This window comes from Rutidosis leptorrhynchoides, chromosome 1, assembly GCF_046630445.1.
Source record: "Rutidosis leptorrhynchoides isolate AG116_Rl617_1_P2 chromosome 1, CSIRO_AGI_Rlap_v1, whole genome shotgun sequence".
Classification (NCBI taxonomy): Eukaryota; Viridiplantae; Streptophyta; class Magnoliopsida; order Asterales; family Asteraceae; genus Rutidosis; species Rutidosis leptorrhynchoides.
Genome location: NC_092333.1, coordinates 79,312,984 through 79,335,798, shown reverse-complemented (window position 1 = coordinate 79,335,798; position 22,815 = coordinate 79,312,984). Strand labels below are relative to the sequence as shown.

The window sequence follows — 22,815 nt, the reverse complement described above, 5'->3', positions numbered from 1 at the left end:
CGTAAAGTTTTTTTTTAAACCTTTATTGATGAAATAAAGGTTATGGTTTGTTTTAAAATGAATGCAGTCTTTGAAAAACGTCTCATATAGAGGTCAAAACCTCGCAACGAAATCAATTAATATGGAACGTTTTTAATCAATAAGAACGGGACATTTCAGTTGGTATCAGAGCGTTGGTCTTAGAGAACCAGAATTTTGCATTAGTGTGTCTTATCGAGTTTGTTAGGATGCATTAGTGAGTCTGGACTTCGACCGTGTTTACTTGAAAAATGATTGCTTAACAAATTTTGTTGGAAACTATATATTTTTAACATGTGAATATTATGTGATATATTAATCTCTTAACGCGTTTGATATTATGTGATAGATGTCTACCTCTAGAACAAGTCCCATTGACTCACCTAATAATAATGAAGAGTCAAATGTAAATTGGAATGATTCGTGGACTGATTCACAAGTTCCCGAAGAAGAACCGGAAGAAGAGTCGGAACCGGAAGAGGAACCGGAAGAAGAATCGGAACCGGAAGAAGAATCGGAACCGGATAAAGAAATAGAACCGGTGGGGGAAATAATAAAACGGTTAAGTAAAAGAAAATCCTCAACCAACCGACCAAGGTTAATTATGGTCAATGGTGTTTCCGCCAAGGAAGCAAAATATTGGGAGGATTACCAATTCTCCGATGAATCGGATTCCGACGAGAATTCCGATGATGTTATAGAAATTACCCCAACTGAATTTAAAAAGGCAAAAGAAAATAATAAGGGAAAGGGCATAAAAATAGAGAAATCTAATTCCAACCCCGATGAACTTTATATGTATCGTCAACCCCCGAAGTCCTTAAGTTGTAACAATGACCCGGGAACCTCTAAACCACCAGGTTTTTCTAAACCAATGTGGATAACGACGGCTCGTATTAGGGGAAAATCATATATCCCTAGAAACTTGGCAAAACGAACCAAAACCGAAGAAGAAGAAACAAGCGAGTCGGAATAAGATAGTTGTATTCATGTGGTGTAATATATGTAATATAGTGTGCTTATGCTTTATGATATATGTAAAAATTGCTTGTATTAATAAGTATTTTTTTTTTATGAATCTAACTCTTGTCTATTTTACAGTATAAAAACGCAAAATGGATAGACAACCCAATATTTTAAGAGACCTACCCGGAGACATGATTGATGAAATCTTGTCTAGAGTCGGTCAGAATTCCTCGGCACAACTATTTAAGGCGAGATCAGTTTGTAAGACATTCGAAGAACGTTCCAAGAATGTCTTGGTTTATAAGAGACTTTCGTTTGAAAGATGGGGGATATCACATTGGGAAACCCATAAGTTACGATGTGTTTACTTTGACGCATATATTGCGGGGAACCCAAATGCTATTTTACGTAACGGGTTAAGAAATTATTTTGACTCAATGTATCCGAATATAGGACTTCATGATTTAGAAAAAGCGGCTAACATGCAACATAAAGAAGCATGCTATGCTTATGGGTTAGTAATGTTCGCTTCTCACCAAAGTGAGAAAAAGAACATCGGGCTACAGCTATTAAACAAAACGTTCCCACAAGTGACGGAGTCGGTAATTGGGGTAAGAAATGAGGTTTTTAGATTGTTACGGGACTGTTGGACATTACGTAACCCTCGTCCCTTTGACGACGTTACAACACGCTGTCTTATCAACGGCCATAACGGTTATGTTGCACAAGACCAAGGATGGGAAGTAGTCCTAGTAAAACCAGAATGCATGACTTGTTTCTGGACGTATGAATTACGTGTCTTTATTGCCTTTGCTGAACGACTTGTGTACTAGCTAGAATTATCTTCACAACTATCTTGTATCAAAGTTATTGTGTGCTATATTTCATGCTTTATGTAAAAAAAGCGGTATTGTAAGTTTGTAAAATATTGTATAAAAGTTTGAACGCGAAATATTATTATAATCAGTTTTTCATATAGAATTGTAGTAGTTGAATTGTATATTAGCTACTAAGTATGAACTTAACGGGTAGGTACTACCCGAATTTAAACTTATAAAACGCTAATATGAAGAAAAAGCTTTTATAAATGAGTTCATATTATGCTACGAAATACTATTAACTACTCTTAATATTCTGTATGATTAACTTGTTTCATTTGACTATTTTGAAGGAAATGGCACCGACTACTCGACACACCGTGAATATGAATGAAGAGGAATTTCGTACTTTTCTAGCTTCAAACATAGCCGCAGTACAGGCTGCGCTACATACCAACAATAACCTTGGATCTAGCAGTACAGGAAATCGTGTAGGATGCACCTACAAAGAATTCACTGCCTGCAAACCTTTGGAATTTGATGGAACCGAAGGACCGATCGGATTGAAACGGTGGACCGAGAAGGTTGAATCGGTGTTTGCCATAAGTAAGTGTACGAAGAGGACAAAGTGAAGTACGCTACGCATACCTTCACAGGTTCTGCGTTAACATGGTGGAATACCTATCTAGAGCAAGTGGGACAAGACGATGCGTACGCACTACTGTAACATCCCGTGTTTTTCCGTTAAATTTAATTTTAACACCGTCTTTTTTTTTAAAAACATAATCTTTCGTATTTAAATTAATAGTTTCCGTGAGTAACGTTCATTATATTCCCGCTATTTAATTTTGACATCACCCGTTTACTCGAGCGTTTTAAAAATATTCGATCGGTTAAATCCCGCACCCGCTTTGAAACTCGAGGGACCGGAGTTGCCAAATGGGCAAACTAGTTGACTAGGTCAACTAGTCAACCCATTTTTCCACCATTTCCATCATCCCTCCATCTCTCTCTTTCTTTCTTTTTTTTTCTCTCAAGAACACAAACATAATTCATCATCTAAATTCGGATCGGGAAGCAAACTTCAAAACAAATTACATATTCGTGATCCTCTCATCATCCTCTTCGATTTGGTACCAATTTCATCCATTTTGGGTAACATTTCTAAAACACTAAATTTCTCTAAATTCGTTTTATATACTTGAAATTGTGTTAGTTAGTGTCTATGGCTCGTGTGTAACATGAATATATGTTTGGTTTGCTCGATTTGTTGTTTTTGGAGTAACTAGCATGAACTTGAAATGGGTGTGCTTAATCCTTGATTTTGGATGAGTTAATGTTGTTAGATTGTTAAAGTGCATGTTTTAATTGTGTTACTAGTATCATTAGCCACATTTGGATGTGTAGGTTGATTAAGAAAACTTCAAAAACCCGATTAATGATTTTGTGATGTTTGACTAGGGTTTGATAGTTCTTGACATGAACTTTTGATGCTTGAATGCCATGGAATGTTAATTGTTAGTGATTAGTTGTAATGTATGCTTAATTACCTTCGAAACGGCATATCGTATGTGTAAATTGGATTCCCGAATCATAAAATACGTTTTACGAACTTGAAACTTTGAAAATAAACATTTCTTGATCAATTGACGAGTTTTCGGTTATTGTAAATGATGTTTCTGATTAATGATATGTGGTTAGTTGTATTCCTTGTCGAAATAGCTTTCCGATGATATAAAATACATGTTCTAATTGTTTGCGGATCATAAAATGTGATTGTTTGTGTTTTGGTTCGTGCATACTTTGAAAACTGACCAGAATTCTCTGGCCAGGTAGTGGCGCGGCGCGCCCCATCCCCGCGCGGCGCGCGGATTGGCCTGGCCAGATTCTGCTCACTTTGGCGCATTTCACGCGAAATGTTTGACTAGCTATCGACCTCCGATTCACATGAAACTTGTTCTAATATGCTTATATATGAATAAAAACCTCAGAAAAATAGTTCGGGACCGAACCCGAACGCGTTGACTTTTTCGTTGACTTTGACCAAGTTTGACTTTTAGTCAAACTTAACCAAACTTTTATACAATCATTCTAACATGCTTTTATACTTGTTTCTTGTATGAAACTTGACAACGTGATTCACATGCTATACTTAATCGAGTCGTAACGAGCCATAGGACTAATTGAACACATTTCACCCGACCTTGTGTCGTAACCGGTTAATTGATATAACTTATTTGTTTAGGTCAAGGCTAAGCAACTATCATGCATACGTTTACTTGTTGAAGTACATTTATACTCGTGCACTCGAGGTGAGATCATAGTCCCACTTTTTACTCTTTTGAACTTACTTTTGGGATGAGAAAACATAAACGATTCTTTTGAACTAAGTGAACACAAGAACGGGAAAACAAACATTCTACATACGAGTTTAGAACGAAAATCCTCAATCCGATTATCATTAGTTACATCAGATGGTGTAAGCGAGAACTTATGTTATATGGCCATATGGGTTTGACAAACCCTCATTCAAACGGTTCGCTACCGTTTACGAATGAAATATATTTTCGGGAACAGTGTTGTTCTAGCACTAATTGATGGGGTATTCAACGGACGGAACGTTAAGCTTTGATAATTGGGTGCTCGTGAATATTAACTTTTAGAATGTACTACTATTATTTCAACTTTGCAAATCTTGTGGTTCGACTTACTTTACTTTTACTCACTTACTCAAACCTATGATTTCACCAACGTTTTTGCGTTGACAGATTCTTCTATGTTTTCTCAGGTTTTCACATGGCTATTTGATACATGCTTCCGCACTCTTTGATTACTTGATTGGAGTCTACCATGCATGCATACGCTAGGGATAGCATTTTTGGATTCAAACTTTTGTCTACTTACTTACGCTATTTATAGCAACTGTGGTTTCAAACTAATTATGTCGCAAGTTATTCATTCATACTTTATAACTTTGTAAACTTAAACTTATTGTCGATCCGTTTGTTAAACTAAACTTTGTACCTTTCAAATGAACGCGACATAATTTTGGTCAAACGAGTCTCATATAGGGACTACGACCACGCAACGGGACCTAAGTTAACGACGCCGTCGATAACGGTTTTGGTCGGGTCGTTACAAGTGGTATCAGAGCGTTGGTTGTAGGGAACTAGGACGTGCATTAGTGTGTCTAACAGAGTCGTTAGGACGCATTAGTGAGTCTAGACTACAACCGGATAGTTAGCCATTGCATTCTGACATACATTTGCTATAGATAGCACTTACTTGACTACTTGTGCGTTATATTTGAATCATTCTTAGGCAAACTTCTTGATGGTACCAAGTTTTCATCATACGAACTCGCATTCCGCCACTTTTTGGTAACACACGTAAATTCATGATTCATACACGTATGGATGACGACGACTTCATTAGTCACACTTGTTCGGAAACTCTGTCTCCCGGATTGTTATTTGCCACCGTTTCAACTTACTATCGGTTTCCCACTGGTGTTTCTTACTATCTACTTTTTGGTGTTACTACCATCACTACTCTAGGTGAGTATCGTCATCAACATTTATCACTACGGTTGCGTACTACTCGTTATCATGACTCGTTACTCTTTTCATACCTAAATACAATATTGTTTGAATCGAACCGATTTGACGTTAACAATCGTTTATACATTTCCCGTGGGGAAACGCTTCTTTAGAGTTGTAGAAACTATTTCGATTTAATACGAGTCACGTTTGAGACGTCGTTACATTTTGTTCATTTTAGATTTTCGCGATGACACGAACTTGAATCTATAGAGTGATGTGGGAATGGAGGTATGAGTTAGCGTAATATAACGACACTCGATCAACGTGGTTATATTACGGTAAGACATACCAAATTTCTAGTGACGCGTGATGGTGGTTAGACTCGATCAACCTAAACACCACCATGTGCCATGTACATGACTTCATCTTTTCAGGTTTGGACATCCGAAAACTCCGAGAATATTTATAACAACCATACCGGGGACACACCTTCGACTTTTGTCGAACTATATTTATGCTTCCGAATGAATTACCGATTCCTCTCGGCTTCAACCGTATGTTACACGTGTATACTAGCTCGTCCTCGCATAGTCTTATTGACTAATTACGATTTACTCGTTATGCTCGCACCGAGGCGAAAACTTCTCTCTCATCACACTCGTACTTCCGGTTCAGGAAATCTTTACTCTAAACTCTCAATGGGGGAAGAGACTCTCCACGTTATACTAGTATTCACCTCGAGGGTGAATAGTTCCGACAAACGTTTTTCTTTCAGAACCCGATAAGAACTTGCCCCGACGAACGTTTTTGGAAACCGCTAAATCTTCCGCGACGCGAATTTTCTTGAGAAATTTGTCCTAGCTAACGTTTTCAATTCCTAGCAAACTTGTTCAATATGCCTTAGGGAAATGTACCCCGTTTCGGATCGAGATCCTCGTTTCACTTCTAGATTTTGGAGTACCTTACAAAAGCCTCGGGACCGCGTTTAGACATGAGTACCGCGTACCATCCACAACCCGACGGACCGAACAAACATGCGATTTAAACCTTGGAAACCATAATACAAGTTTGTATTACCAACTTCACATTTACTTGAGAAAAGTATTTTCCTTTAACCGAACCCTCGTACTACAATGATTTTCATTCAAGTTTTAACGTCACTCCTTTTGAAACCACATGTGACCGGAAACGTCATTCTCTTTTGTCGAACCAAGTAAACGATGATCAATTCACCGGGGCCGAGGTTATTCATGAGCAACCGAGAAAATTTATTCATATTCAGGAAAAACCCTACGCGACTCGTAATCACCAAGAGCTACGCCGATGTTAGACGTAAACATTTCAAATTCCACGTGGGAAACCGCGTCACGTTAAGAGTCGCACCTTGGAAAGGTGCAATCCGTTTCGGGAAAACGTAGGAAGCTAAATCCGCGATATTTTGATCCTTTAAATTCTTGGGGTGTTTTGGACCCGTCGCTAACCGTTTAGACTTTTCCGACTCATTTTGGGTCTCCGTTTATCCTACATTCGATGTATCAACTCAAAGACGTGTTTTGCGAAACGAGAACTTGTTATCTCCTTTGATGAACTCACTATCGACGATAAACCTCACTTCCTAGGAGGACCGATTGAAACCATGAATCATGGAAGCCAAACCTTAAAACAACATATGATCCCGACCGTCAAAATTCGTGGAAATACTCAAGGACGTACCTTCACTTATTCGTAGAATTTACAACGCAAGATCTCGAGTAAGATTCAACAACTACTACTTCCAACTAAATTTCGGGACGAAATTTCTTTTGAGGTGTGGATAATGTAACATCCCGTGTTTTTCCGTTAAATTTAATTTTAACACCGTCTTTTTTTTTAAAAACATAATCTTTCGTATTTAAATTAATAGTTTCCGTGAGTAACATTCATTATATTCCCGCTATTTAATTTTGACATCACCCGTTTACTCGAGCGTTTTAAAAATATTCGATCGGTTAAATCCCGCACCCGCTTTGAAACTCGAGGGACCGGAGTTGCCAAATGGGCAAACTAGTTGACTAGGTCAACTAGTCAACCCATTTTTCCACCATTTCCATCATCCCTCCATCTCTCTCTTTCTTTCTTTTTTTTTCTCTCAAGAACACAAACATAATTCATCATCTAAATTCGGATCGGGAAGCAAACTTCAAAACAAATTACATATTCGTGATCCTCTCATCATCCTCTTCGATTTGGTACCAATTTCATCCATTTTGGGTAACATTTCTAAAACACTAAATTTCTCTAAATTCGTTTTATATACTTGAAATTGTGTTAGTTAGTGTCTATGGCTCGTGTGTAACATGAATATATGTTTGGTTTGCTCGATTTGTTGTTTTTGGAGTAACTAGCATGAACTTGAAATGGGTGTGCTTAATCCTTGATTTTGGATGAGTTAATGTTGTTAGATTGTTAAAGTGCATGTTTTAATTGTGTTACTAGTATCATTAGCCACATTTGGATGTGTAGGTTGATTAAGAAAACTTCAAAAACCCGATTAATGATTTTGTGATGTTTGACTAGGGTTTGATAGTTCTTGACATGAACTTTTGATGCTTGAATGCCATGGAATGTTAATTGTTAGTGATTAGTTGTAATGTATGCTTAATTACCTTCGAAACGGCATATCGTATGTGTAAATTGGATTCCCGAATCATAAAATACGTTTTACGAACTTGAAACTTTGAAAATAAACATTTCTTGATCAATTGACGAGTTTTCGGTTATTGTAAATGATGTTTCTGATTAATGATATGTGGTTAGTTGTATTCCTTGTCGAAATAGCTTTCCGATGATATAAAATACATGTTCTAATTGTTTGCGGATCATAAAATGTGATTGTTTGTGTTTTGGTTCGTGCATACTTTGAAAACTGACCAGAATTCTCTGGCCAGGTAGTGGCGCGGCGCGCCCCATCCCCGCGCGGCGCGCGGATTGGCCTGGCCAGATTCTGCTCACTTTGGCGCATTTCACGCGAAATGTTTGACTAGCTATCGACCTCCGATTCACATGAAACTTGTTCTAATATGCTTATATATGAATAAAAACCTCAGAAAAATAGTTCGGGACCGAACCCGAACGCGTTGACTTTTTCGTTGACTTTGACCAAGTTTGACTTTTAGTCAAACTTAACCAAACTTTTATACAATCATTCTAACATGCTTTTATACTTGTTTCTTGTATGAAACTTGACAACGTGATTCACATGCTATACTTAATCGAGTCGTAACGAGCCATAGGACTAATTGAACACATTTCACCCGACCTTGTGTCGTAACCGGTTAATTGATATAACTTATTTGTTTAGGTCAAGGCTAAGCAACTATCATGCATACGTTTACTTGTTGAAGTACATTTATACTCGTGCACTCGAGGTGAGATCATAGTCCCACTTTTTACTCTTTTGAACTTACTTTTGGGATGAGAAAACATAAACGATTCTTTTGAACTAAGTGAACACAAGAACGGGAAAACAAACATTCTACATACGAGTTTAGAACGAAAATCCTCAATCCGATTATCATTAGTTACATCAGATGGTGTAAGCGAGAACTTATGTTATATGGCCATATGGGTTTGACAAACCCTCATTCAAACGGTTCGCTACCGTTTACGAATGAAATATATTTTCGGGAACAGTGTTGTTCTAGCACTAATTGATGGGGTATTCAACGGACGGAACGTTAAGCTTTGATAATTGGGTGCTCGTGAATATTAACTTTTAGAATGTACTACTATTATTTCAACTTTGCAAATCTTGTGGTTCGACTTACTTTACTTTTACTCACTTACTCAAACCTATGATTTCACCAACGTTTTTGCGTTGACAGATTCTTCTATGTTTTCTCAGGTTTTCACATGGCTATTTGATACATGCTTCCGCACTCTTTGATTACTTGATTGGAGTCTACCATGCATGCATACGCTAGGGATAGCATTTTTGGATTCAAACTTTTGTCTACTTACTTACGCTATTTATAGCAACTGTGGTTTCAAACTAATTATGTCGCAAGTTATTCATTCATACTTTATAACTTTGTAAACTTAAACTTATTGTCGATCCGTTTGTTAAACTAAACTTTGTACCTTTCAAATGAACGCGACATAATTTTGGTCAAACGAGTCTCATATAGGGACTACGACCACGCAACGGGACCTAAGTTAACGACGCCGTCGATAACGGTTTTGGTCGGGTCGTTACAACTACCGTGGTCAGCATTCAAGCACTTGATGAACGAGAAGTACCGTCCCAGAACCGAGGTCAATAAGCTCAAGACAGAACTTAGAGGGTTACGAACCCAAGGATTTGATATTACCACGTACGAAAGACGATTCACAGAATTGTGCCTATTGTGTCCGGGAGCATTCGAAGATGAGGAAGAGAAGATCGACGCGTTTGTGAAAGGATTACCGGAAAGAATCCAAGAAGATATAAGTTCACACGAGCCCGCCTCCATACAACAGGCATGTAGAATGGCTCACAAACTAGTGAACCAGATTGAAGAAAGAATTAAAGAACAGACTGCTGAAGAGGCCAATGTGAAGCAAGTCAAAAGAAAGTGGGAGGAAAACGGTGATAAGAATCACCAATACAACAACAACAGCAATTATAACAATAATCGCAACAACTATCCTAACAATCGCAACATCAATCGCAACTACAACAAACGGCCCAACAACAACAACAACAACAACAACAGCAACCACAACAATCATCTTAACAACAATAATAACCGCAACAACAACAACAATCAGAAGCCGCTATGCCAAAGGTGTGAAAAGTATCACTCGGGGTTCTGCACCAAATTTTGCAACAAGTGTAAAAGAAATGGTCATAGCGCGGCGAAGTGTGATGTCTACGGACCAGGGGTTAACAGAACGAAAGGAACAAATGGTGTCGGAACGAGTAATGGCGGAGCAAGTAGTGTCGGAGCAAGTTATGCCAATGTAGTTTGTTATAAATGTGGAAAACCGGGCCACATTATTAGAAATTGCCCGAACCAGGAGAACACGAATGGACAAGGCCGCGGAAGAGTTTTCAATATTAATGCGGCAGAGGCACAAGAAGACCCGGAGCTTGTTACGGGTACGTTTCTTATTGACAATAAATCTGCTTACGTTTTATTTGATTCGGGTGCGGATAGAAGCTATATGAGTAGAGATTTTTGTGCTAAATTAAGTTGTCCATTGACGCCTTTGGATAGTAAATTTTTACTCGAATTAGCAAATGGTAAATTAATTTCAGCAGATAATATATGTCGGAATCGAGAAATTAAACTGGTTAGCGAAACATTTAAGATTGATTTGATACCAGTAGAGTTAGGGAGTTTTGATGTGATAATCGGTATGGACTGGTTGAAAGAAGTGAAAGCAGAGATCGTTTGTTACAAAAATGCAATTCGCATTATACGAGAAAAAGGAAAACCCTTAATGGTGTACGGAGAAAAGGGCAACACGAAGCTACATCTTATTAGTAATTTGAAGGCTCAAAAACTAATAAGAAAAGGTTGCTATGCTGTTCTAGCACACGTCGAGAAAGTACAAACTGAAGAAAAGAGCATCAATGATGTTTCCATTGCAAAAGAATTTCCCGATGTATTTCCGAAAGAATTACCGGGATTACCCCCACATCGATCCGTTGAATTTCAAATAGATCTTGTACCAGGAGCTGCACCAATAGCTCGTGCTCCTTACAGACTCGCACCCAGCGAGATGAAAGAACTACAAAGCCAATTACAAGAACTTTTAGAGCGTGGTTTCATTCGACCAAGCACATCACCGTGGGGAGCTCCTGTTTTGTTTGTCAAGAAGAAAGATGGTACATTCAGGTTGTGTATCGACTACCGAGAGTTGAACAAACTTACCATCAAGAACCGCTACCCACTACCGAGAATCGACGACTTATTTGATCAACTACAAGGCTCGTCTGTTTATTCAAAGATTGACTTACGTTCCGGGTATCATCAAATGCGGGTGAAAGAAGATGATATTCCAAAGACTGCTTTCAGAACACGTTACGGTCATTACGAGTTTATGGTCATGCCATTTGGTTTAACTAATGCACCAGCTGTGTTCATGGACCTTATGAACCGAGTGTGTGGACCATACCTTGACAAGTTTGTCATTGTTTTCATTGATGACATACTTATTTACTCAAAGAATGACCAAGAGCACGGTGAACATTTGAGAAAGGTGTTAGAAGTATTGAGGAAGGAAGAATTGTACGCTAAGTTTTCAAAGTGTGCATTTTGGTTGGAAGAAGTTCAATTCCTCGGTCACATAGTGAACAAAGAAGGTATTAAGGTGGATCCGGCAAAGATAGAAACTGTTGAAAAGTGGGAAACCCCGAAAACTCCGAAACACATACGCCAGTTTTTAGGACTAGCTGGTTACTACAGAAGATTCATCCAAGACTTTTCCAGAATAGCAAAACCCTTGACTGCATTAACGCATAAAGGGAAGAAATTTGAATGGAATGATGAACAAGAGAAAGCGTTTCAGTTATTGAAGAAAAAGCTAACTACGGCACCTATATTGTCATTGCCTGAAGGGAATGATGATTTTGTGATTTATTGTGATGCATCAAAGCAAGGTCTCGGTTGTGTATTAATGCAACGAACGAAGGTGATTGCTTATGCGTCTAGACAATTGAAGATTCACGAACAAAATTATACGACGCATGATTTGGAATTAGGCGCAGTTGTTTTTGCATTAAAGACTTGGAGGCACTACTTATATGGGGTTAAAAGTATTATATATACCGACCACAAAAGTCTTCAACACATATTTAATCAGAAACAACTGAATATGAGGCAGCGTAGGTGGATTGAATTATTGAATGATTACGACTTTGAGATTCGTTACCACCCGGGGAAGGCAAATGTGGTAGCCGATGCCTTGAGCAGGAAGGACAGAGAACCCATTCGAGTAAAATCTATGAATATAATGATTCATAATAACCTTACTACTCAAATAAAGGAGGCGCAACAAGGAGTTTTAAAAGAGAGAAATTTAAAGGATGAAATACCCAAAGAATCGGAGAAGCATCTTAATATTCGGGAAGACGGAACCCGGTATAGGGCTGAAAGGATTTGGGTACCAAAATTTGGAGATATGAGAGAAATGGTACTTAGAGAAGCTCATAAAACCAGATACTCAATACATCCTGGAACGGGGAAGATGTACAAGGATCTCAAGAAACATTTTTGGTGGCCGGGTATGAAAGCCGATGTTGCTAAATACGTAGGAGAATGTTTGACGTGTTCTAAGGTCAAAGCTGAGCATCATAAACCATCAGGTCTACTTCAACAACCCGAAATCCCGGAATGGAAATGGGAAAACATTACCATGGATTTCATCACTAAATTGCCAAGGACTGCAAGTGGTTTTGATACTATTTGGGTAATAGTTGATCGTCTCACCAAATCAGCACACTTCCTGCCAATAAGAGAAGATGACAAGATGGAGAAGTTAGCACGACTGTACTTGAAGGAAGTCATCTCCAGACATGGAATACCAATCTCTATTATCTCTGATAGGGATGGCAGATTTATTTCAAGATTCTGGCAGACATTACAGCAAGCATTAGGAACTCGTCTAGACATGAGTACTGCCTATCATCCACAAACTGATGGGCAGAGCGAAAGGACGATACAAATGCTTGAAGACATGCTACGAGCATGTGTTATTGATTTCGGAAACAGTTGGGATCGACATCTACCGTTAGCAGAATTTTCCTACAACAACAGCTACCATTCAAGCATTGAAATGGCGCCGTTTGAAGCACTTTATGGTAGAAAGTGCAGGTCTCCGATTTGTTGGAGTGAAGTGGGGGATAGACAGATTACGGGTCCGGAGATTATACAAGAAACTACCGAGAAGATCATCCAAATTCAACAACGGTTGAAAACCGCCCAAAGTCGACAAAAGAGCTACGCTGACATTAAAAGAAAAGATATAGAATTTGAAATTGGAGAGATGGTCATGCTTAAAGTTGCACCTTGGAAAGGCGTTGTTCGATTTGGTAAACGAGGAAAATTAAATCCAAGGTATATTGGACCATTCAAGATTATTGATCGTGTCGGACCAGTAGCTTACCGACTTGAGTTACCTCAACAACTCGTGGCTGTACATAACACTTTCCACGTCTCGAATTTGAAGAAATGTTTTGCTAAAGAAGATCTCACTATTCCGTTAGATGAAATCCAAATCAACGAAAAACTTCAATTCATCGAAGAACCCGTCGAAATAATGGATCGTGAGGTTAAAAGACTTAAGCAAAACAAGATACCAATTGTTAAGGTTCGATGGAATGCTCGTAGAGGACCCGAGTTCACCTGGGAGCGTGAAGATCAGATGAAGAAGAAATACCCGCATCTATTTTCAGAAGATTCGTCAACACCTTCAACAGCTTAAAATTTCGGGACGAAATTTATTTAACGGGTAGGTACTGTAGTGACCCGAACTTTTCCATGTTTATATATATTAATTGAGATTGATATTTACATGATTAAATGTTTCCAACATGTTAAGCAATCAAACTTGTTAAGACTTGATTAATTGAAATAGGTTTCATATAGACAATTGACCACTCAAGTTGACCGGTGATTCACGAACGTTAAAACTTGTAAAAACTATATGATGACATATATATATGGTTATATATATAGTTAACATGATATTATGATAAGTAAACATATCATTAATTATATTAACAATGAACTACATATGTAAAAACAAGACTACTAACTTAATGATTTTGAAACGAGACATATATGTAACGATTATCGTTGTAACGACATTTAATGTATATATATCATATTAAGAGATATTCGTACATCATAATATCATGATAATATAATAATTTAATATCTCTTTTGATATTATAAACATTGGGTTAACAACATTTAACAAGTTCGTTAACCTAAAGGTTTCAAAACAACATTTACATGTAACGACTAACGATGACTTAACGACTCAGTTAAAATGTATATACATGTAATGTTTTAATATGTATTCATACACTTTTGAAAGACTTCAAGACACTTATCAAAATACTTCTACTTAACAAAAATGCTTACAATTACATCCTCGTTCAGTTTCATCAACAATTCTACTCGTATGCACCCGTATTCGTACTCGTACAATACACAGCTTTTAGATGTATGTACTATTGGTATATACACTCCAATGATCAGCTCTTAGTAGCCCATGTGAGTCACCTAACACATGTGGGAACCATCATTTGGCAACTAGCATGAAATATCTCATAAAATTACAAAAATATGAGTAATCATTCATGACTTATTTACATGAAAACAAAATAACATATCCTTTATATCTAATCCATACACCAATGACCAAAAACACCTACAAACACTTTCATTCTTCAATTTTCTTCATCTAATTGATCTCTCTCAAGTTCTATCTTCAAGTTCTAAGTGTTCTTCATAAATTCCAAAAGTTCTAGTTTCATAAAATCAAGAATACTTTCAAGTTTGCTAGCTCACTTCCAATCTTGTAAGGTGATCATCCAACCTCAAGAAATCTTTGTTTCTTACAGTAGGTTATCATTCTAATACAAGGTAATAATCATATTCAAACTTTGGTTCAATTTCTATAACTATAACAATCTTATTTCAAGTGATGATCTTACTTGAACTTGTTTTCGTGTCATGATTCTGCTTCAAGAACTTCGAGCCATCCAAGGATCCATTGAAGCTAGATCCATTTTTCTCTTTTCCAGTAGGTTTATCCAAGGAACTTAAGGTAGTAATGATGTTCATAACATCATTCGATTCATACATATAAAGCTATCTTATTCGAAGGTTTAAACTTGTAATCACTAGAACATAGTTTAGTTAATTCTAAACTTGTTCGCAAACAAAAGTTAATCCTTCTAACTTGACTTATAAAATAAACTAAACACATGTTCTATATCTATATGATATGCTAACTTAATGATTTAAAACCTGGAAACACGAAAAACACCGTAAAACCGGATTTACGCCGTCGTAGTAACACCGCGGGCTGTTTTGGGTTAGTTAATTAAAAACTATGATAAACTTTGATTTAAAAGTTGTTATTCTGAGAAAATGATTTTTATTATGAACATGAAACTATATCCAAAAATTATGGTTAAACTCAAAGTGGAAGTATGTTTTCTAAAATGGTCATCTAGACGTCGTTCTTTCGACTGAAATGACTACCTTTACAAAAACGACTTGTAACTTATTTTTCCGACTATAAACCTATACTTTTTCTGTTTAGATTCATAAAATAGGGTTCAATATGAAACCATAGCAATTTGATTCACTCAAAACGGATTTAAAATGAAGAAGTTATGGGTAAAACAAGATTGGATAATTTTTCTCATTTTAGCTACGTGAAAATTGGTAACAAATCTATTCCAACCATAACTTAATCAACTTGTATTGTATATTATGTAATCTTGAGATACCATAGACACGTATACAATGTTTCGACCTATCATGTCGACACATCTATATATATTTCGGAACAACCATAGACACTCTATATGTGAATGTTGGAGTTAGCTATACAGGGTTGAGGTTGATTCCAAAATATATATAGTTTGAGTTGTGATCAATACTGAGATACGTATACACTGGGTCGTGGATTGATTCAAGATAATATTTATTGATTTATTTCTGTACATCTAACTGTGGACAACTAGTTGTAGGTTACTAACGAGGACAGCTGACTTAATAAACTTAAAACATCAAAATATATTAAAAGTGTTGTAAATATATTTTGAACATACTTTAATATATATGTATATATTGTTATAGGTTCGTGAATCAACAGTGGCCAAGTCTTACTTCTCGACGAAGTAAAAATCTGTGAAAGTGAGTTATAGTCCCACTTTTAAAATCTAATATTTTTGGGATGAGAATACATGCAGGTTTTATAAATGATTTACAAAATAGACACAAGTACGTGAAACTACATTCTATGGTTGAATTATCGAAATCGAATATGCCCCTTTTATAAAGTCTGGTAATCTAAGAATTAGGGAACAAACACCCTAATTGACGCGAATCCTAAAGATAGATCTATTGGGCCTAACAAACCCCATCCAAAGTACCGGATGCTTTAGTACTTCGAAATTTATATCATATCCGAAGGGTGTCCCGGAATGATGGGGATATTCTTATATATGCATCTTGTTAATGTCGGTTACCAGGTGTTCACCATATGAATGATTTTTATCTCTATGTATGGGATGTGTATTGAAATATGAAATCTTGTGGTCTATTATTATGATTTGATATATATAGGTTAAACCTATAACTCACCAACATTTTTGTTGACGTTTTAAGCATGTTTATTCTCAGGTGATTATTAAGAGCTTCCGTTGTCGCATACTTAAATAAGGACGAGATTTGGAGTCCATACTTGTATGATATTGTGTAAAAACTGCATTCAAGAAACTTATTTTGTTGTAACATATTTGTATTGTAAACCATTATGTAATGGTCGTGTGTAAACAGGATATTTTAGATTATCATTATTTGATAATCTACGTAAAGTTTTTTTTTTAAACCTTTATTGATGAAATAAAGGTTATGGTTTGTTTTAAAATGAATGCAGTCTTTGAAAAACGTCTCATATAGAGGTCAAAACCTCGCAACGAAATCAATTAATATGGAACGTTTTTAATCAATAAGAACGGGACATTTCATCGATCCCAACTGGTTCCAAAGTCAATTACGCATGCCCGTAACATGTCTTCCAATGTTTGTATTGTTCTTTCACTTTGACCATCTGTCTGTGGGTGATAAGCGGTGCTCATATCTAATCGAGTTCCCAATGCTTTTTGTAATGACTGCCAGAAACATGATGTGAATCGGGTGTCGCGATCAGATATGATAGAGATGGGTACACCATGCCTGGAAACTACTTCCTTCAAATATAGGCGTGCTAATTTCTCCATACTGTCTGTCTCCTTTATTGGTAGAAAGTGAGCTGATTTAGTTAAACGATCAACTATCACCCAAATAGTATCATGACTACTTGCAGTCCTTGGCAATTTCGTAATGAAATCCATAGTTATTCTTTCCCATTTCCACTGCGGAATTTCTGGTTGTTGCAGTAATCCTGACGGCTTTTGGTGCTCAGCTTTGACCTTTGCACACGTCAAACATTTGCTTACATAAGTAGCAATTTCTGTCTTCATATTAGGCCACCAATAAAACTTCTTGAGATCGTGGTACATTTTCCCGTTTCCTGGGTGAATTGAGTACCTCGTTTTGTGTGCTTCATCTAGTACTAGTTGCCTTAGATTACCATGTTTTGGTACCCATATCCTATCAGCAAAATACAGGGTTCCATCGGCTTTTACTTCAAGCTGTTTTTCTAACCCTCTGCTCATTTCGCCTTTTTCATTTTCTTCTTTTAAAGTCTCTAACTGTGCTGCTTGAATTTGCTTTGTGAGATCAGTACGAATTGTAATATTCAAAGCTCGGACCCTAAGAGGTTTTACTCTTTCTTTTCGACTTAGGGCATCAGCTACAACATTAGCCTTTCCAGGGTGGTAACGGATTTCACAATCGTAATCGTTTAACAACTCTACCCAGCGACGTTGCCTCATATTGAGTTGTTTTTGATCAAAAATATGCTGAAGACTCTTATGGTCGGTGTACACTGTACACTTGGTGCCATATAGATAGTGTCTCCATATTTTGAGTGCAAAAACTACCGCTCCAAGTTCCAAATCGTGCGTCGTATAGTTCTTTTCATGAATTTTTAGTTGTCGTGAGGCGTATGCGATGACTTTTGTGCGCTGCATTAATACACATCCTAAACCTTGGCGTGAAGCATCACAATAGATCACGAAATCATCATTTCCTTCCGGTAATGACAAAATGGGTGCAGACGTTAACTTCTTCTTTAATAACTGGAATGAGGATTCCTGTTCTGTGGACCAATCATACTTCTTTTCTTTTTGAGTCAATGCAGTTAAGGGTTTGGCGATTCTAGAGAAATCTTGAATGAATCTTCGGTAGTAACCAGCAAGACCTAAGAATTGGCGGATTTGTGTTGGAGTCTTCGGTGTTTCCCATTTACTAATGGCTTCGATCTTGGCGGGGTCAACTTTAATTCCATGTTTACTGACAACATGGCCCAAAAATTGTACTTCTTGTAACCAGAAATCACACTTCGAAAATTTTGAATACAATTCTTCTTTCTTGAGTATCTCTAGTACCAGTCTTAAGTGTTGCTCATGTTCTTCCTTGTTCTTCGAGTAAATCAATATGTCGTCGAAAAAAACAATGACAAATTTGTCTAAATACGGTCTACAGATGCGATTCATTAGATCCATGAATACTGCTGGAGCATTAGTCAATCCAAAAGGCATGACTAAAAATTCATAGTGACCGTAACGGGTTCTGAACGCTGTTTTAGGAACATCTTCTTCCTTCACTCTCAGCTGATGATATCCGGAGCGTAGATCAATCTTAGAATAAACACTTGATCCTTGCAATTGATCAAACAAATCATCAATCCTCGGTAATGGGTACCGATTCTTGATCGTTAATTTATTTAATTCTCGGTAATCTATGCACATTCTCATAGATCCATCCTTCTTCTTGACGAACAGAATAGGAGCACCCCAAGGTGAAAAACTAGGACGAATAAATCCACGGTCCGATAATTCTTGCAACTGGTTTTGTAATTCTTGCATTTCTGAAGGTGCAAGTCTATATGGAGATCGGACTACAGGTGCAGCTCCTGGTATGAGATCAATCTGGAATTCTACACATCTGTGTGGAGGTAGCCCCGGTAATTCTTCTGGAAATACTCCGGGATATTCTCTTACAACCGGCATGTCATCAATGCTTCTTTCTTCAGTATCGATCTTCTTTACGTGTGCCAGAATAGCATAACAACCTTTTCTTATAAGTTTCTGGGCCTTCATACAGCTGATAAATTTCAGTTTTGAGTTGTTCTTCTCCCCATAAATCATTAATGACGTTTCATCCTTACGAGGGATGCGGATTGCTTTCTCAGCGCAAACAACTTCCGCTCTTGTTTTGGACATCCAGTCCATGCCAACGATTACATCAAAACTTCCTAATTCTACGGGTATCAAATCAATTTTGAAGGTTTCACCAGCGAGATTCATTTCGCAACCATGGCAAATTTTATCGGCTTTTATCAGTTTACCATTAGCTAATTCAATAGTATATTTATCGTCTAGAGGTAATGATGCACATTTTAGTTTAAAACTAAAGTCTTTACACATATAACTTCTATCAGCACCCGTATCAAACATAATAGAAGCTAGTTGATTATTAACGGTAAACGTACCCGTGACAAGATTAGGATCCTCACGTGCTTTACTGGCACTAACATTAAATGCCCTCCCACGCGCGGGTTCTTTGTTCTTCTCCTTATCAGGGCATTGATTTATAAAGTGACCAGACTTCCCGCATCCAAAACATTTCTTGACATCGGTCAGTTTTGTCTTTACTTCAGAAACGGTGGCATAACAATCTTTCGCCACATGTCCTTTCTTGTTGCACTTATCACAGACCACTTGACAATAACCTGCATGATGTGTGTAACATCTTTTGCAGAATGGATGGGGTCCCTTATAGTTTGGACTTGCAGTTGCCCCATCTTGTTTACCTTTAAAAGTTTCTTGTTTCTTCAGGTGAGTACTTTTGCCCTTATAGTCTTCCCATTTCCTCTTTCCTTCAGTTGTCTTGACTTCGGTAATTGGTGCCTTAATCGAACTCTCTGTGATCTGGTCCATGAGTTGGTGTGCCATTGTCATGGCTTCCTGCATCGTATTCGGTTTGGACGATGTAACATTTCCTTTGATATTGATCGATAAACCGTCAATATACATTTCTATCTTTCGTTTCTCGTTTGGCACCAATTCGGGACACAACAAGGCTAGTTCCGTGAAACGCTTTTCATAGTTATTGAGATTCGCGCCGATAACCTTCAGATTACGTAACTCAGATTCCATTTTTCTGATCTCGTTTCGAGGACAGTACTCCTCGATTAGCATCTTTTTCAGTTCTTCCCAAGAGATATCATATGCCGTATCTATTCCTTCTGCTTTAGCATAATTGTTCCACCAAGTAAGTGCACTGTCTTGCAACGTACACGAAGCATACTTTGACTTGTCTCCGTTCGCACAATTACTGATTTTGAAAACGGACTCCATCTTTTCAAACCATCGGGTTAGACCGACTGGTCCCTCGGTTCCACTAAACGTCTGTGGTTTGCATCCTTGAAAAGTTTTGTATGAGCATCCGTTTCGTGAGTTTGTGTTTACGGCTGCTGCTTTGGCTGCTGCTTCGGCTGTTGCTTTTACTGCCTCGGCTGCAGCAATTCTTTCATTCACACGTTTCTCGACTAGTTGCTCAAACTCAGCATCCGACATTTGAGACATGTTTCTTCAATAAACACAACAGATATAATTTAATCATATAGAATATTATAGGTAAAATGAGTTGTCAATAGTTAATCGTAGCATATTAATAATATGAACCGATTATTATAAAAGCCTTTTCTTCTTATTAGCGTTTTATAATTATTTCTAGGGTATTACCTACCCGTTAAGTTCATACATAATAGCTAGTACAAGGAATTAACTACTAATATCCTAATAATATTCCACTATGAAAAATTATAGCGAGTTACTACATTATTATGTAATAATAATAAGAAGTAGTAATAATACAAATAATCATTCCATGCATTTATTATTAATAAACCAAAATAATACAATACCATACAATACTGATATTTTACATATGCTTATTTTACATAACAAGATAGAGTAGCACACATAAGCAATAAAATAGCACATGGAAGATTTATGGTTGCGAGGTCGTTTATTCAGAACTATCAGAAACTTCTTCCCATTTGGTTCTCTCTGCCAATTGTTTGTGTGCACATGGTCCGACAGACATTCTGGCAGTGTATTTTATTTTTAGTTGGGGTTTTGAGGTACCCGTTGCCTCAGTGGGTTTAATATAATAAGGGTGGTTACGGATCGAATGGTCCTGTTCTTTTTTAATAATTAAGGACATTTTATTATTGTGGTTGTTTTTATTATCTATAGCAAGTTGGAATTTCTCCTTAGTGATCTCTTTTATTTCATTAGCGAAATCCTCCTCCTTACTGATCTCGTCTGATGATGAACTGTCTGAGTCATGTGTAGGAGAATATGATGACGAACTGCAAGAATATGTACCGGTGGTCATGAACCGAAATCTGCCAGGCGTAATCGGCACAACCCGCCCGTCGGCGGTATATCTGGACCAATGTCCATATTTGTTTAGAAATGGACGATCCTCGTTTACTCCAGGGATCATGGGTCCATGCCAACGATACTGTGGCTCCGGAAAACTAAAGCTGGGTGGAGCTGGAACCTCCTCTGGGTTTACCGGGAGTTGAGATTCCCCGGCTAACACAATTTCTTCTTTAATAGGTATTGGAACGTCCTTTTCAGTTGTGGATAGAATAGATTCAGTGTCCGATTCCGAGTTACAAAATGATAGGATTAGAGGAAGTCATCTATCACATAATTGAAACAACAATTACGTTAGCATATAAATATATCACATATAATATTTTTGACCAAATGATAAGCAAAAATCAGTAAAAACAAATATGGTCATAGTCCAGACTCACTAATGCATCCTAACAATTACCAGTTAAACACACTAATGTAATTTCTGGTTCCCTATGACCTCAAGCTCTGATACCAACTGTAACGACCCGTCAAAATCGCTATTGACGCGACACGTTAATCATTGATTCCACAGTAAGGTTTTGACCTCTATATGATACGTTTTGATAAAATATTGCATTCATTAAAATAAGTGACTTTCTAAACATAGAAAGTTATAAACATGTGGGCAAGTGCTTAGGTATAAGCAAAACCCCGAAATACATAAGTCTTTAATTTACAGGTGGACATCACAGTCCAATTATTTATTACACAACGCAGTTTTATTTTGAATGCAATAAACTTTGTACAAAGCATGAGAGACTCCATGCAGGCAACAAGCACATCACAGCGGAAGCATTCTAAGGACCTGAGAATAAAACATGCTAAAAAGTCAACACGAATGTTGGTGAGTTATAGGTTTAATTGCTCGAGTCATAAACATGTATAAAGATAGACCACAAGATTTCATCAAAAGTTTATCAATAGATTCTACGTAACAAAGCACCCTGGTAACTAAACTTAACGCTATAGTGATAATTACCTCATTCGTTTTAATACACGCAAACCAACGTGTCTTAAACTCAAATAACATACGTCCGTTAAAAGGCTAGCGCTCTAGCTCGGACGGGGATGTCAAGCCCTATGGATCCATATACAATTATTCGCGCCCACCAGTCCATATCCTATGTACTGGCAGCTACTAGTTACCAAAGCTAAGGGA

At 37.4% G+C, this 22,815-nt stretch overlaps 1 pseudogene; it reads left to right on the top strand.

The window, feature by feature from the left end:
* The window catches only part of LOC139885870 (elongation factor 1-alpha-like), a 49,044-nt pseudogene that overhangs the window by 24,659 nt on the left and 1,570 nt on the right, over positions 1-22,815 (top strand).